Genomic DNA, 16,623 nt, shown 5'->3' on the forward strand with positions numbered 1-16,623 from the left:
TGAATTCCCAAACTGGGAAACTGGAATCACCTGATTTGAAAGTGGGATAACTTCTTCATGCAACTCCTATGAGATGTATTCAACTTCCTGGTGATTCTCCACCACTTTATGTATCCAAATCAAGCTTCTACAAAGTGATTCTTCCTGGTTTGATGGAACGACGAAGAAGCTGTGCTATTCCCAAACTGGGAAACTGGAATCACCTGATTTGAAAGTGGGATAACTTCTTCATGCCAACTCCTATGAGATTTATTCAACTTCTGGTGATTCTCCACCACTTTATGTATCCAAATCAAGCTTTTCACAAAGTCATTCATCCTGGTTTGATTGGAACGACGAAGAGCTGTGCTATTCCCAAACTGGGAAACTGGAATCACCTTATTGAAGTGGATAAACTCTTCATGCCAACTCCTATGAGATTTATTGAACTTCCTGGTGATTCTCCACCACTTTATGTATCCAAATCAAGCTTCTTACAAGAGATTCATCCTGGTTTGATTGGAACGACGAAGAAGCTGTGCTATTCCAAACTAAACTGGGAAACTGGAATCACCTGATTTGAAAGTGGGATAACTTCTTCATGCCAACTCCTATGAGATTTATTCAACTTCCTTGTTGTTGAGAAGAGGTGATACATTGATAGAGAAGAGTATTGGGGCAGATAGTAACTTTGGAGTTTTACCACAGTAACTCCGGTTTGACTGTGGTAACTAAGTTAAAAGCTTAGGAAGTAACTTTGCATCCCTTTGGAGAGTGGATCACGCCCAAGAGGAAGTCTGGATAAGGAAGAAGTAGTTTGGATAAGGTCTGGTCATAGCTGAAAAGGTAAAGCACCTTTACAGCCTGTCCAAGCATGTGAAGCATCTTTACAAGCCTATCCCTTGACTTCACATGCTTATGCTTTCGAAATCCTCTTTGTATTATCCTTATCTCTTCATATAAACTTGTATGAGACTTAAATTAATAATGGAGTTTTGAGTATTCTCTCTATTCTCTCTCTACTTATTCTCTTAAATCTTTAATCTTACACAAACAATCTGATTGTTCTTAAACACACTCTAATACACAAAGGTGTATATGTATCAGAGCCAGGTACTAAAGGGTGGAAGTGTGTTATCATGTTCTTAAAAAATCTGGTTTTGTGTTCTTGAGCGTGTTCTTGATGTTCATGAGTGTTCTTGGTGGTTTTGAGCTCTGTTCTTCATTTGCTGGGTTTTATTGAGGACATCTGATGGAGTCAAACGTGAGCAGAGAGATGAAGACAAGATCAAGTTATCAAGTGAGAAAGGGAGAGAAAACAAGTCGATCTGGTCAGATTGGGTAGAGACAGCTTTGGAAAGCTGTGGGATTTGGAGTGAGTAATTCATGTAAAGAAAGCCCTTTAAGGTGAGAGCTGCTGAGAAAGATCAGACAGCAAGTTTGAAGGAGATTCAAGTAAAGGTAGAACCTTTAAAGGAGGTAGCTGCTGAAGAAGGTCAGACAGCAAGGTTGGAGGGTCATGAAGCCAAGGGCGTGATCTATAGTCTAAGACAAAGGAAGGACGAGTTGATATCAGCTTGTGGGGAGGCTGAGAGAAGTAGAATCAGAGTTGGGTATGGTGAAAACTCATACAGGAAGGAGGAAGCAAATGTGATCTTTAGCTTTCTTATGGGAGAGATATGTGAGTTGGTTGAACACATTTGTTGATGGGTGGGAGATAAACAAGAAGCCAGTAGATGGAAGAGAGGTACAAGCTGCAAGAAGGGAAAGTTGAGAAAACTTTCTAAGATGTGGGTCATGATGAGCAGATTATGGAGGAAGGGTATCAAGAGAGTATGCAAGTAGGAAGTGTTTTCTACTCAGCTTACATTGGGAGAATCTGTAGAGCATCAGTGGGGTTATGAGGAAGCTAGAGACCAAAGGAGCAGATGAGCGAGTCAAAAGGAGGAAGGGATGAGTTTTGTCAAGTATGTGTATGCTTTGGTTACGACCCAGAGACAAGGTGCTCCTGCCAAAGCATCCACATCCACAAACCCATCATTGTTGATTCTGGAGCAAGTCATCACATGATTAGTGATAGAAGCTTATGAGTGATGTAAAGAAGCCACTGGGGTGTGATGATAGCAATGGGATAGGATTCCAATAGAAGGAGTTGGAAAGCTCAAGCTATTTGATAAAGACTCAGATGCCTTCTACATGCCACAGTTTGCTTCAATTTGCTATCTGTGAGGAAAGCCACAATTGATCTTGGCTGCAAGTAGTATTCAGGCCAGATGATGTTGAGTTCCAAGATTTGAAGACTGGAAGGGTCATTGGGAGAGGAGACAGCAAGAATAATCTATATCAGCTCCAATGGCTAAGATCTCTAAACCCTTTGATTCTATGTGTTTGAGTAGTACTTATGAGAAGATTGATAGTATTACTTGGCATGCGAGATTGGGACATCCTCATGCTCGTGCTATTGAATTGTTGATAATTCCTAATATGTCATTTAGTCACTTGGAGTGTGAAGCATGCATATTAGGGAAGCATTTAGGACTGTTTTCCAACATCAGAAACTACTTATGAGCATTGCTTTGATCTAGTTCATTCAGATGTGTGGACTGCTCCTTGTTTGTCTAGATAGCCAGAAGTACTTTGTGACATTCATTGACGAGAAGTCTAAGTATATACTGGCTTACATGCTTCCATCTAAAGATAGGGTGCTAGAAGTATTTATGAACTTCCAAGCATATGTATCTAATCAATACAATGCTACTGTGAGGTACTGAATCAGATAATGGAGTGGGTGAATACACGCAATGCCTTCAGAGTCATCTAGCCAAGCATGGGATTGTGCATCAGACTAGCTGCCCTTACACACCACAGCAGATGGGGTAGCTGAGAGGAAGAACATGCACTTGATGGAGGTTGCTAGATCAATGATGTTTCATGCAAATGGTCCCAAAACGCTTTTGGAGTGATGCTGTGCAGACTGCTTGCTATCTCATCAAACGGGTTCCAACCAAGATATTGAAGAATCTGTCTCCATTTGAGGTATTGAACAAGAGTAAACCTGTCATTGATCATCTAGTGCTTTTGGGTGTGTGTGCTATGTCATGGTTCCAAGAGAGCAGAGAAACAAGCTGAAGGCAAGAGTACTAAGGTAGGTTCATTGGTTACTCTATCACTCAGAAGGGGTACAAGTGCTATGATCCTGAAGCAAGGAGAGTGATGGTATCTAGAGAGTGAAGTTTGTTGAAACAAAAGGTTATTATGAAGAAAAGGGTGGGGAAAATCTGAAGGATTTGTCTCAAGCTCCATCTGATAAGGCAACAATACTGAGAGTGTGTTAGAGAAGCTTGGATAGGATTATCCCAGGATCAGAAACCGAAGGAGAGAGTCTTCCAATCAGAGTGGTGGAGCTGGAAGAACACCTCCTCTTGATCATGAGAGGGGGAATGGAACTGAATCTGGTGAGCAAGAGCAAAACCAAGAGGATTCAGGTCTTCATGATCAAGATACATCACAAGAAGTTGAGAACAATGAGGTTCAGTCTAGTGGAGAAGTGGATGAGGTTCAGTCTAGTGGAGAAGTGGATGAGGTTCAGTCTAGTGTAGAAGAACAACTCAGACCGGCCAGTTCAGAAGAAGAGCAAGTGGAGCCGGCTAGTGTGCAAACTGAAGATCAGGTTCAAGCTTTGAGGAGGAGCACAAGGATAAAGAGGGATCCTTCCAACTGGGTAACATGAGAGTGTACTACATGCCCAGGCTGTGGAGCATCCTTCTCAAGCCGTGTGTTCCTTTGCTGAGTTCAGAGGAGCATTATGCCTTTATGATTAGTCTGGATGAGAGTATGTACCAAGGACTTATGAAGAAGCTATGTTTAGACAAGGAATGGAAAGAATCAGGGAGCTGAAAGCAGGTGCTATGATCAAAAATGATACATGGTATGAGAGTGAGCTGCCTAAGAGAAAGAGGGCTGTATCTAGTAGAGGATCTTCACAATCAAGTATCTAGCAAATGGACAGATTGATAGGAAGAAGACCAGATTGGTTGCAAGAGGATTTACACAGACCTGGAGAGGATTACATTGATACCTTTGCACCAGTAGCTAAGCTACATACAGTTCGATGATTGTGTTGTCCATTGCAACAAACTTGGAGTGGGATTTGTGGCAGATGGATGTGAAGAATGCTTTCTTACAAGGTGAGCTAGAAGATGAGGTATACATGCTCCTCCTCCTGGTCTTGAGCATCTAGTAAAGCCAGGGAATGTTTTTGAGATTGAAGAAGGCAATATATGGGCTGAAACAATCACCTAGAGCTTGGTACAGGAAGCTGAGTACAACACTCAATGGGAGAGGCTTTAGGAAGTCTGAATTAGATCACACTCTCTTCACCTTGACAGGACCTTCAGGGATCATTGTGATTCTAGTGTATGTGGATGATTTGATTATCACAACAGTGAGTGATAAGGCAGGGATTCAAGCTACTAAGGAGTTTCTCAAATCTGTGTTTGACATCAAGGATTTGGGAGAGATGAAGTATTTTCTGGGCATTGAGATATGCAGATCAAAGGAGGGTTGTTATGTCTCAAAGGAAGTATACTATGGATATGTTGAAGGAGGACTGATGTGCTTGGAGGAAAGATAGCTAAGACACCCCTCGAGGAGGGATATAAGGTTCTGCGTGAGGGGGAGGTTGAAGAGAAGCAGCTGTTTGAGGATCCTAAGCTATACAGGAAGATGGTTGGCAAGCTGATCTACTTGACAATTACTAGGCCAGATATATGCTTCGCTGTGAATCAAGTGAGTCAACATATGCAGCGCCAAAGGTCCATCATGGGAGATGGTGATAGGATACTGAGGTATTTAAGTGGGATGGTGGACAAGGAGTTTGGATGGGCTGCAATGGCAGTACAGAAGTGGTTGGTTATTGTGATGCTGATTGGCAGGAGATAGAGTGGACAGGAGATCAACTACTGGGTATTGTACATTCATTGGAGGGAACTTGGTAACTTGGAAGAGTAAGAAGCAGAAGGTTATCTCCTGTTCAAGTGCTGAAGCTGAGTATAGAGCCATGTTGAAGCTGACAAACGAGTTGGTGTGGATCAAGGGGATCTTGAAGCATCTAGAGATTGAGCAGACTACTCCTATGACTATGCATTGTGACAATCAAGCAGCTATCCACATTGCCTCCAACTCAGTGTTTCATGAGAGAACAAAGCACATAGAGGTGGATTGTCATAAGGTGAGGGCAGATGATTATCTTAGGAGTGATACTGCCATGTTATACAAGAAGTGAAGACCAGCTTGCAGATGGTTTTACTAAGGCAGCGAGATTAAAGACAATGGAGTCCATACTATCAAGGCTTGGACTCATTGATCTTACTCCAAGGAGCTGAGCCCCTTAACCATGAGTCTCCACTCTTTTTCCCTCATCAAGGTTTTATCCAATGGGTTTTCCTTGGTGAGGTTTTTAATGAGGGAGGTCTTCATGGTTTCCAAGCTTGACTTGTTCTACATGGTCAAGCTTGAGGGGGAGTGTTGAGAAGAGGTGATACATTGATAGGGAAGAGTATTGGGCAGATAGTAACTTTGGAGTTTTACCACAGTAACTTCGGTTTGACTGTGGTAACTAAGTTAAAAGCTTAGGAAGTTACTTTGCATCCCTTTGGAGAGTGGATCACGCCCAAGAGGAAGTCTGGATAAGGAAGGAGTAGTTTGGATAAGGTCTGGTCATAGCTGAAAGGTAAAGCACCTTTACAGCCTGTCCAAGCATGTGAAGCATCTTTACAGCCTATCCCTTGACTTCACATGCTTATGATTTCGAAATCCTCTTTGTATTATCCTTATCTCTTCATATATAACTTGTATCTGAGACATTAAATTAATTAATGAGTTTTGAGTATTCTCTCTATTCTCTCTCTACTTATTCTCTTAATCTCTTTAATCTTACACAAAACAATCTGATTGTTCTTAAACACACTCTAAACACAAAAGTGTATACCTGGTGATTCTCCACCACTTTATGTATCAAATCAAGCTTCTACAAAGTGATTCTTCCGGGTTGATTGGAACGACGAAGAAGCTGTGCTATTCCCAAACTGGGAAACTGGAGTCACCTGATTTGAAAGTGGGATTACTTCTTCATGCCAACTCCTATTAGATTTTATTCAACTTCCTGGTGATTCTCCCCCACTTTTTGTATCCAAATCATCGTCGTTCAAAAGATTCATCCTGGGGGTATTGGAACGACGAAGAAGCTGTGTTATTCCCAAACTGGGAAACTGGAATCACCTAATTTGAAAGTGGGATAACTTCTTCATGCCAACTCCTATGAGATTTATTCAACTTCCTGTTGATTCTCCACCACTTTATGTATCCAAATCAAGCTTCTTACAAAGTGATTCTTCCGGTTTGATTGGAACGACGAAGAAGCTGTGTGTATTCCCAAACTGGGAAACTGGAATCACCTGATCTGAAAGTGGGATAACTTCTTCATGCCAACTCCTATTAGATTTATTCAACTTCCTGTGATTCTCCCCCACTTTTTGTATCCAAATCAAGCTTTTTACAAAGTCATTCATCCTGGTTTGATTGGAACGACGAAGAAGCTGTGCTATTCCCAAACTGGGAAACTGGAATCACCTGATTTGAAAGTGAGGATAACTTCTTCATGCCAGCTCCTATGAGATTTATTCAACTTCCTGGTGATTCTCCACCACTTTATGTATCCAAATCAGCTTCTTACAAGAGATTCATCCTGGGTTGATTGGAACGACGAAGAAGCTGTGTATTTCCCAACTGGGAAACTGGAATCACCTGATTTGAAAGTGGGATATAACTTCTTCATGCCAACTCCTATTAGATTTATCAAACTTCCTGGTGATTCTCCACCACTTATGTATCCAAATCAAGCTTCTTACAAAGAGTTTCATCCTGGGGGTATTGGAAACGACGAAGAAGCTTGCTATTCCCAAAACTGGGAAATTGAATCACCTGATTTGAAAGGGGATACTTCTTTCCCCACTCTATGAGATTTATTCACTTCCTGGTGATTCTCCACAACTATGATCCAAATCAAGCTCTACAAAGAGATTCATCCTGGGGTGATGGAACGACGAAGAGAAGCTGTTGCTATTCCAAATGGGAAACTGGAATTCCACCTTGATTTGAAAGTGGGAGAACTTCTTCATGCCAACTCCTATGAGATTTATTCAACTGACTGGTGATTCTTGATGTCTCGAGTTTTAACCCGATTATCTAACTGCAAGTGCACAGTAAAGTACGCAGTAGTAATACGGGATCGAATCCACAGGGACCGATGATCACACGTAGAGTTGCAGACAAGTTAATAGCTACAGCGAATCAAGATATATTTTTGATGGTTTTTATTTAATTTTCTCTAGTGTCACAAAGCATAAACAAGCATGTAAAAAGATGATTTAAACGATTTGAAAACTATTTTAAAACAAACGTTGGGCATTGGGAATTCTCAGGGATTTCTTTTTAATCAAGATACAATTAATGGAAGACACAGGGATATATTAAGAACCGTCTAGAACTCAAACACGATATTAGAATTAACCTACTTCCGTAGCGCTAATTCTCTATGTTATAGAAATCTCCACACTAACTTCCGCTGAGTTTCAATTTCTAAACAAGCATTAAGAACAGGTTCAATATGTTCACAAAGCGCAATAACATCAACTTCCGAGGGTTAAGGACACTTTGCTCATCTAAAGTATTTTCGGAAGTTCAAACAATCACTTTCGGTGCATCAAACAATCTGAAATCATGAACTAAGTGATCAATTCAGTTCAAGCAGTAAGAAATCCATTAGATGAAGAACCAAAACGTAATCCCTTAGTCTACACACGTTTTATGGATCAAAACATCAAGAAATCCCCTATGAGAACCCCTAAACCCAACTAGATGACTACTCACACATAACTAAGCAAGAACAAAACGATTTTGATGAAGAAAACATGATAAGATTGTATTAAAACAGAGTAAAGGTTCAGAAGATCTTCTCCAAATGGTTTTGAGATGAACTCCTTTACAAATCTTCACAAATCACACCAAAACAAGTACAAAACACTCAAATCTCTCTCTAGAACTTGTAAATCTCCTCCTTGGTCGCCCCTGGTCTTTTCTGAGTCTCAAAGTCGAGTTCTTCTGTGAATTATTGAGGGGAGTGGGTAAAAAGGAGTGAAAAGCTCGTTTGTGCGTGTGGAGCCCGTAGCGCCTGAGATCGGTCGATCCACATGGACCGGATCGGTCGATCTAGTGCATGAAAGCCTAGGATCGGTCGATCCACATTGACCGGATCGGTCGATCTACGTCCTGTGCGATCAATACTTCATTCGGTCCATTGTTCGGTCCATCTTGCTTCTGAATAAATCCCGAATGCGTTCTTTTCTTTCAAGCTATCTAGTAACCTGCATATTACACTTAAGAACACCAAAACGCATCAAATAGACCAAAACATTAATTAAAACCGACCATTTAATTGCTCCAAAACGAGTTTAAAACCGTTAAAAACACGGAATATCAACTCCCCCAGACTTGAATCTTTGCTTGTCCTCAAGTAAAGAGGATTAAAATTTGGGAGCTCACTAACCCTCAGTAGACCTTACCTTGTGATTTCGCTAACCACTTAAATCAGAGACTGTCAAGGCATTCATTCCAAATCCCCACCAAGACCGCGCAAACCTTTCCATATTTCAGACCTGCAAGTCTCAGTTTCAAGTAATCAACTCTTTACATTCATTAAAAAGGGCGTGACCTTTCCACCAAAGATATCTCCATCAGGTATAACGGGCTCGGTGTTTGGGAGGCTGTTTTAGTGTTTAATTAGGTGAGGCTCAAGTGTTTGTGGGTATCAGCGATAACAAAAAATGCAAAACATTATGCAAAATCGCTGGAGAAACCGAGTATATTGATAACCATGTTTTCGAACTGCTCAAGTCTCAAATGATCAAAACCCAACAAATCTCAAACTCTAACCCCAAATTTAAACAACGCATCATCTCTAGTACACAAAATAAAAATAAAATGTCTAAATCAAATCTACTGAATGAGATATAAACATGAACTTTTTTTTTTTTTTTTTTTTTTTTTTTTTTTAGTTATGATTTATTATTATTATTTTTTTTTTTTTTTTTTTTTTTTTTTGAACGAAAACTTATACAAACCGAAATCGAATATATACACTGCGATGCAATCACACACTTACAACACCCAATTTTTCTATTTACACCTCTAGACACACAGGTCCGTGTCTAACCACCTAAATGTTCCGATCCTACCTAAGCAGTCGGATGAACCATGTCTACCCTAATCTCTCCATTGTTTTTGCACATGTATGCACATATGATCAGTGTGTAAGAATGCATGGAGATGAAATAAAAGGGTAAGGTGTAGGTGTGGTACCAAACTATTGATGAGTCTGGCCATTCAGGATTATTAAAGAGTGGTAAAATGTGGTAAAGAAAATCCTGAATGTGTATATGGTGTACCGTTTCCTGATGTTGATTCCTGGTCAAAAGAAATTAAATTCATTAATGGTCAAAAATAGTTGAGTCGATTACAATTCACCGAGACTTGATAAAAGATTTAAGGAGAGGTTGTTTGGTCAAGTGGTTCCTCGGTTTGTCTGCGCTAAATAGACCGATCAGGCGTTGCGGTCAGTGCGCCTCTTCGAGCGCCTCTCCAATGCTCCATCATCATCAGAGTCCTCCGCTGCCTCAGGTCCATCAGCGTGTCGTGAGCCTGTGTCACACATGTGTCGTGAGCGCCTTAGATCGACCCTAATATCTCCATTGTTTTTTTAGGATCGATCGATCTCTGCCTGATCGTGATACATGCCTGAAAATCATCTAAAAACACAACCAAAAATCAATTCACACAAGAAACATAATCACAAAAGAGAAAGAAAATCAAACCATGTGGGTTGCCTCCCACTCAGCGCTTGTTTAAAGTCGCGAGCCTGACTATTTTGTTGTCCTTAGGCGAGATCGGGTTCCGATAAAGGAATGTTGGTTCCTTCTTCGGGTTTTGCATCTGTGAAGTAAGGTTTTAGCCTCTGCCCATTGACGGTGAATTTCCTCCCATTGTCTTCCAAGACAACAGCTCCATAAGGTCTAACCTCTGTGATGGTGAAAGGTCCGGACCAACGAGACTTAAGCTTTCCAGGAAATAGCTTGAGTCTAGAGTTGAACAGAAGGACTTTGTCTCCAGCAGCGAAGTCTCTCGGGATTATCTTTCTGTCATGCCATGCCTTAGTTCTTTCCTTGTAGATTTTGGTGTTCTCATAGGCGTTCAACCGAATCTCGTCCAGCTCGTTCAACTGAACCATCCTCCTTTCTGCTGCGGTTTTAATGTCGAAGTTCATCAACTTCGTTGCCCAAAAACCACTGTACTCCAATTCCACAGGTAGGTGACAAGACTTTCCATAGACCAGATTAAAAGGAGTGGTGCCCAAGGGAGTCTTGTAGGCGGTTCTATACGCCCATAAGGCGTCATCAAGCTTCACAGCCCAGTCTTTCCTTGTTTTGCCTACAGCCTTCTCCAAAATCCCTTGATTTCTCGGTTCGATATTTCAACCTGCCCACTTGTCTGAGGATGATAAGGTGTAGCTACCTTATGCTTTACTCCATGTTTCTTCAGCAGTTTATCGAACGTCTTGTTGATGAAGTGAGAGCCTCCATCACTAATAACCACTCTCGGGATCCCGAATCTTGGAAAAATGACTGTCTTGAACATTTTCTTGACAACACTAGAGTCATTTGTCTTGCTGGCTACTGCTTCCACCCACTTGGAGACATAATCAACCGCAACCAAGATGTACTCATTTCCATAAGAAGATGGGAAAGGGCCCATAAAATCAATTCCCCATACATCAAAAACTTCAACTTCAAGGATGAAATTTTGGGGCATCTCATTTCTCTTACTGATGTTGCCCTTCCGCTGACATGCATCACACTTTGAGACAAACTCATGGGCGTCTCTGAAAAGTGTAGGCCACCAGTAACCAGCCTGCAGGACCTTAGAAACCGTCTTGAATGTTGCAAAATGGCCTGCGTATTCTGAACTGTGGCAGTGGAAAAGAATCCCTTGCATCTCATTCTCCAGAACACATCTCCTGAATAAACCATCTGAGCATCTCTTGTAGAGGAAGGGATCATCCCAGTAGTAGTGGTTCACATCTCTCATGAACTTCTTCCTCTCATACCCTTCAGGTTCGGTGGTTCAATTCCAGCACATAGGTAGTTTGCAAAGTCTGCAAACCATGGGAGATCATCCTGAATTTGTCTCATGACACAGCAATCAGCCTGATCCAAATACTCATCCTCCAGCAAGGTGATCACATAGACATTCTCCTCGGGTAATGTATCATCCAGTGGTGTTTCAGCTTCCACTCTCATTCGGGAAAGATGATCTGCCACTCCATTTTCTGCTCCTCTCTTGTCTCTGATCTCAATATCAAACTCCTGTAGGAGTAAGATCCACCTTAAGAGTCTCGGTTTAGCATCTTTTTTCGTCATCAGGTACTTCAAGGCTGCATGATCTGTGTGCACAATTACTTTCGAGCCCACCAAATAGGACCTGAACTTCTCGAAAGCATAAACTACTGCCAGCAACTCCTTCTCAGTGGTAGCATACTTGATTTGAGCATCATCAAGCGTTCGGCTGGCATAATAGATCACATGGAGTTTCTTGTCTTTTCTCTGCCCCAAAACAGCTCCAATCGCGTAATCACTTGCGTCACACATTATTTCAAATGGCAAGTCCCAATCTGGTGGCTGCACAATGGGAGCACTGACTAGAGACTTCTTGAGAATCTGAAACGCAGCGAGGCAGTCAGCATCAAAAACAAACTTCGCTTCTTTGCACAGCAGACGGGTGAGTGGCCTCGCTATCATAGAGAAGTCTTTGATAAACCTCCTGTAGAAACCGGCATGTCCCAGAAAACTCCGAATATCCCTCACTGTCCTGGGAGGCTGTAGGCTGGTCATAACTTCAATCTTTGCTTTGTCAACCTCGATACCCTGCTCTGATATCCTGTGACCCAAAACAATGCCATCTTTCACCATGAAATGACACTTCTCCCAATTTAACACCAAGTTCTTCTCCTCACATCTTTCCAGCACCTTGCACAGATTAGCAAGGCAGTCGCTAAATGAAGAACCGTAGACTGAGAAATCGTCCATAAAAACCTCCATAATGTCCTCAATAAGATCAGTAAAGATCGACATCATGCATCTCTGGAAAGTGGCAGGAGCATTGCACAATCCGAAAGGCATTCTCCTGTAGGCAAAAGTACCGTATGGGCAGGTGAATGTTGTCTTCTCTTGGTCGTCTGGATGAATGGGTATCTGAAAGAACCCGGAGTAGCCATCGAGAAAACAGTAGTAGGGGTGGTTGGCTAGTCTTTCCAGCATCTGGTCAATGAAAGGAAGTGGGAAGTGGTCCTTCCTTGTGGCTGAGTTTAGCTTCCTGTAGTCAATGCACATCCTATGCCCTGTGACTGTTCTGGTAGGAATCAGCTCATCCTTCTCATTTGTGATGACAGTGATGCCACCCTTCTTAGGAACCACATGAACCGGGCTCACCCAAGTGCTGTCTGAAATTGGGTAGATCACCCCTGCACTCAACAGCTTTAGAATCTCCTTTTTCACAACTTCCATCAGTTTGGGATTCAGTCTTCGCTGGTGCTCTATGGACGTCTTTGACTCATCCTCCAAGTGAATCTTGTGCATGCAAAGATCTGGAGAAATACCTGTAATATCATCCAAAGAGTACCCCAATGCTTTTCTATACTTTCGCAATTTTGAAAGAAGCAAAGCGGTCTCCACATTATTCAGGTTAGCACAAATAATAACAGGATATGTGGAATTCGGTCCCAAGAATGCATACCTCAGCCCAGCTGGGAGGGCTTTAAGTTCCACCTTTGGAGCATTCTCCTCACTCCAATCTGGTTGGGAGGATGACGGTTTGACGGTTTTATCGGTGCCTGAGTCTTCAAGGCTGACATAGGCGACATGCTTCTCAATCGGTGAGGCTGAATCCAAAATCTCAGAAAATCCAACCACTTCTTGGTTCATGAACCCGAACTCACTCTCCTTTGGGTCAATGCGACTTGTAGAGGATCATCAGTGTGCAACTCTTCATCCATTTCCTCCACCAGTTCAGTCAATGTATCAACCCAGAAAGTCTGTCCATCAATAGTCGGATTTTTCAGCACCTTCTCCACATTGTATCTCATCGCCATGTCTCCTAGACGTAAGTCTATATGCCCATTCTGTACATCAATCATGGCTCCAGCAGTAGCTAAAAACGGTCTGCCCAAAATGAGAGGATCTTTAGGTTCCTCTTCCAGCTCCAGAACTACAAAATCGGTAAGCACATATCCCTTTCCAACACCAACAGGGATGTTTTCTAGTACACCGACTGGTCTTCGCACTGATCGGTCAGCAAGGACCAAGGAGATCCTTGTAGGTTTGTAGTTCGTCATGCCTAGCCTCTCAGAGACAGAGAAAGGCATTAGGCTCACTCCTGAACCCAGATCGCAGAGACTCTTCTCAAAGGTAAGTGATCCAATGCGGCATGGTAGAACAAATGCTCCGGGATCTTCACGCTTTTTAGGCATGACATTTTGTAGAACTGCGCTACATTCCTCATTGAGCATCAACACACCCCGCTCTAGGCTCATCTTATCGGTAAGAATCTCCTTCATGTACCTTTTAAGAGAAGGTACCATCTTCACCGCTTCAACGAATGGCAATCTCACATGTAACTCCCCAACAAGGTTCTTTAGCTTCTCGTACTCACGTTCTTTGATCTTCTGCCTTGGTCTGGATGGGTATGGAGCCTTAGGAACATAAGCAGGAGGCGCCACATACACCTCTTCAGGTTCAGAGGAATTTGGCTTCGTCGACACGGGATCGGTCGATCCAGATGGACCGGATCGGTCGATCTCCTTCCCCTTGGATCGGTCGATCTGTTCTTGAGATCGGTCGATCTCTTTCTCTTTCGATTCCTCAATCGTTTTTCCACTCCTAAGTGTTATAGCATTCACAAACTCCTTGGGATTCGTCTCTGACTTCCCTGGTAGAAATCCAGGTGCTGTTCTGCTGCTGGAGGCGGTTTGAGCAACTTGCTTTTCCAAAACTTTCAAATGGGTGTTCAAAGCTTCGAACTTCCCATTAAGCTCTCCATACATGTTATCCACCTTGGTGTTTATCTCTGCAGTGCTATTCTTCTGACCTTCTAGCACCATTTGCAGCATCTTCTTAATTTCGTTATCCTGAGAAGACTGTGACGAAGAGGCATTCCTTGATTCTGATAGTTGTTGTACTGCTGCCTTTGCTGAAATCCTGAGTTGCCCGAGTTGTTCCCCTGATATTGATTTCTGTTCTGAAATCCTTGGTTGAACACACTCTGGTTCTGATTCTGGTTCTGCCTGTTTCCTGCCTGAGGGTAGGACTGATGTTGTGGATTCTCCACATTGTTGCTCCGGTAAGACAGATTATTTTGCTGATTTTGACTCCATCCAAGGTTCTGATTGTAGCCTCTGTTGTAGTTTCCTTGACCACCAATGTAGTTCACATCAGCTTGCATATCATCTGAATCATCACCAACAGTTTCTTGTGAGGAACGATAGCCTTGCTCCTCCACAAATTTCACAGATTTCTGATCTCTCTTGAGAAGCATCTCAATCTTGGCATTCAGCTCATCTATCTTCTTGGATTCATAACCAACACCCTTCTGGCTGGTGTCAAACCTTGACTTGCGGTTTGCTTTGCTGGATGACAGGTTGTTCAGCAAGGTGTAAGCTTCTTCAACAGTCTTGGTCATGAAATCACCATTACTTGCTGTGTCCATGGCATCTTGACTCTCTTCATGAACTCCATTATAGAAAATGTTCAGCAAGCTCACATCAGTGTAACCATGGTGAGGGCAGTCCTGTGTGTACTCCTTGAAACGCTCCCAAGCCTCATGAAAGCTTTCTGAATCAAGCTGCTGAAAGCTTCCAATTCTGCTTCTCAGATATGTGGACCTTGACTTGGTGAAGAAATGCTGTAGAAAAGCAGCTCTTGTCTCTTCCCATGTAGTAAGAGATCCTGGAGGGATGGACTTTAACCATCTGATAGCTTTATCAGCTAAGGAAAACGGGAACAACCTGCATTTCAAAGCGCCTTGAGGAACTCCATTATGTCTGCTGGTGTCACAGACTCGCTCAAAATGCTCCAAGTGATACATCGGGTCCTCAGACGGGTTTCCATGAAACGGATTTTTCTCCACCAAATTAATGAGACCAGTCTTGATCTCAAAGTCTCTTCTCTCAATGGGAGGTGGGCGAATCCCAGAACGATCGGCATAGAATGCATCTGGTGTATCATAATGTGCAAGCGTCATCCTAGGCATGCCATAGTCTCCAGCCTGTTGTCTTGCAGCTACACCAGCCTGCTGATTATCACCAGCATTGTTGCCTTCTCGTTCATCTACAGGAATTGGATTTTGCGGGTTGTCCTGAAATTGGTCTTCTTGGTGTTCAGCCATTTCAACCTCTTCAGCGGACTCAAGTCTTTTCTTTTTCACTTGTCTCTCTAGGCGGCCGAGCTCTAACTCCAAAGGTATTAAATTCGATGATCCTTTGCTTCTAGTATGAAATCCGCTCATTCACCTGAAAACACAAACAGAAAGAGAAAGACAGAAACATTAGACAAAATAAAGAAAATGCTATAGTCTTAAACTGATCATTAACTCTAGGGTGACCAAATGGTCCCCGGCAACGGCGCCAAAAACTTGATGTCTCGAGTTTTAACCCGATTATCTAACTGCAAGTGCACAGTAAAGTACGCAGTAGTAATACGGGATCGAATCCACAGGGACCGATGATCACACGTAGAGTTGCAGACAAGTTAATAGCTACAGCGAATCAAGATATATTTTTGATGGTTTTTATTTAATTTTCTCTAGTGTCACAAAGCATAAACAAGCATGTAAAAAGATGATTTAAACGATTTGAAAACTATTTTAAAACAAACGTTGGGCATTGGGAATTCTCAGGGATTTCTTTTTAATCAAGATACAATTAATGGAAGACACAGGGATATATTAAGAACCGTCTAGAACTCAAACACGATATTAGAATTAACCTACTTCCGTAGCGCTAATTCTCTATGTTATAGAAATCTCCACACTAACTTCCGCTGAGTTTCAATTTCTAAACAAGCATTAAGAACAGGTTCAATATGTTCACAAAGCGCAATAACATCAACTTCCGAGGGTTAAGGACACTTTGCTCATCTAAAGTATTTTCGGAAGTTCAAACAATCACTTTCGGTGCATCAAACAATCTGAAATCATGAACTAAGTGATCAATTCAGTTCAAGCAGTAAGAAATCCATTAGATGAAGAACCAAAACGTAATCCCTTAGTCTACACACGTTTTATGGATCAAAACATCAAGAAATCCCCTATGAGAACCCCTAAACCCAACTAGATGACTACTCACACATAACTAAGCAAGAACAAAACGATTTTGATGAAGAAAACATGATAAGATTGTATTAAAACAGAGTAAAGGTTCAGAAGATCTTCTCCAAATGGTTTTGAGATGAACTCCTTTACAAATCTTCACAAATCACACCA

At 42.1% G+C, this 16,623-nt stretch overlaps 1 non-coding gene across 1 annotated transcript; it reads left to right on the top strand.

The window, feature by feature from the left end:
• Positions 1 to 14,911: 14,911 nt before the first annotated feature.
• Positions 14,912 to 15,018, top strand: LOC125598594. The gene has a single exon (XR_007332530.1). It is a non-coding gene; the product is annotated as a small nucleolar RNA R71 (small nucleolar RNA).
• The last annotated feature ends 1,605 nt before the right edge of the window (positions 15,019 to 16,623 follow it).

The sequence above is a fragment of the Brassica napus genome, unplaced genomic scaffold (assembly GCF_020379485.1).
Source record: "Brassica napus cultivar Da-Ae unplaced genomic scaffold, Da-Ae ScsIHWf_1745;HRSCAF=2375, whole genome shotgun sequence".
NCBI lineage: Eukaryota > Viridiplantae > Streptophyta > Magnoliopsida > Brassicales > Brassicaceae > Brassica > Brassica napus.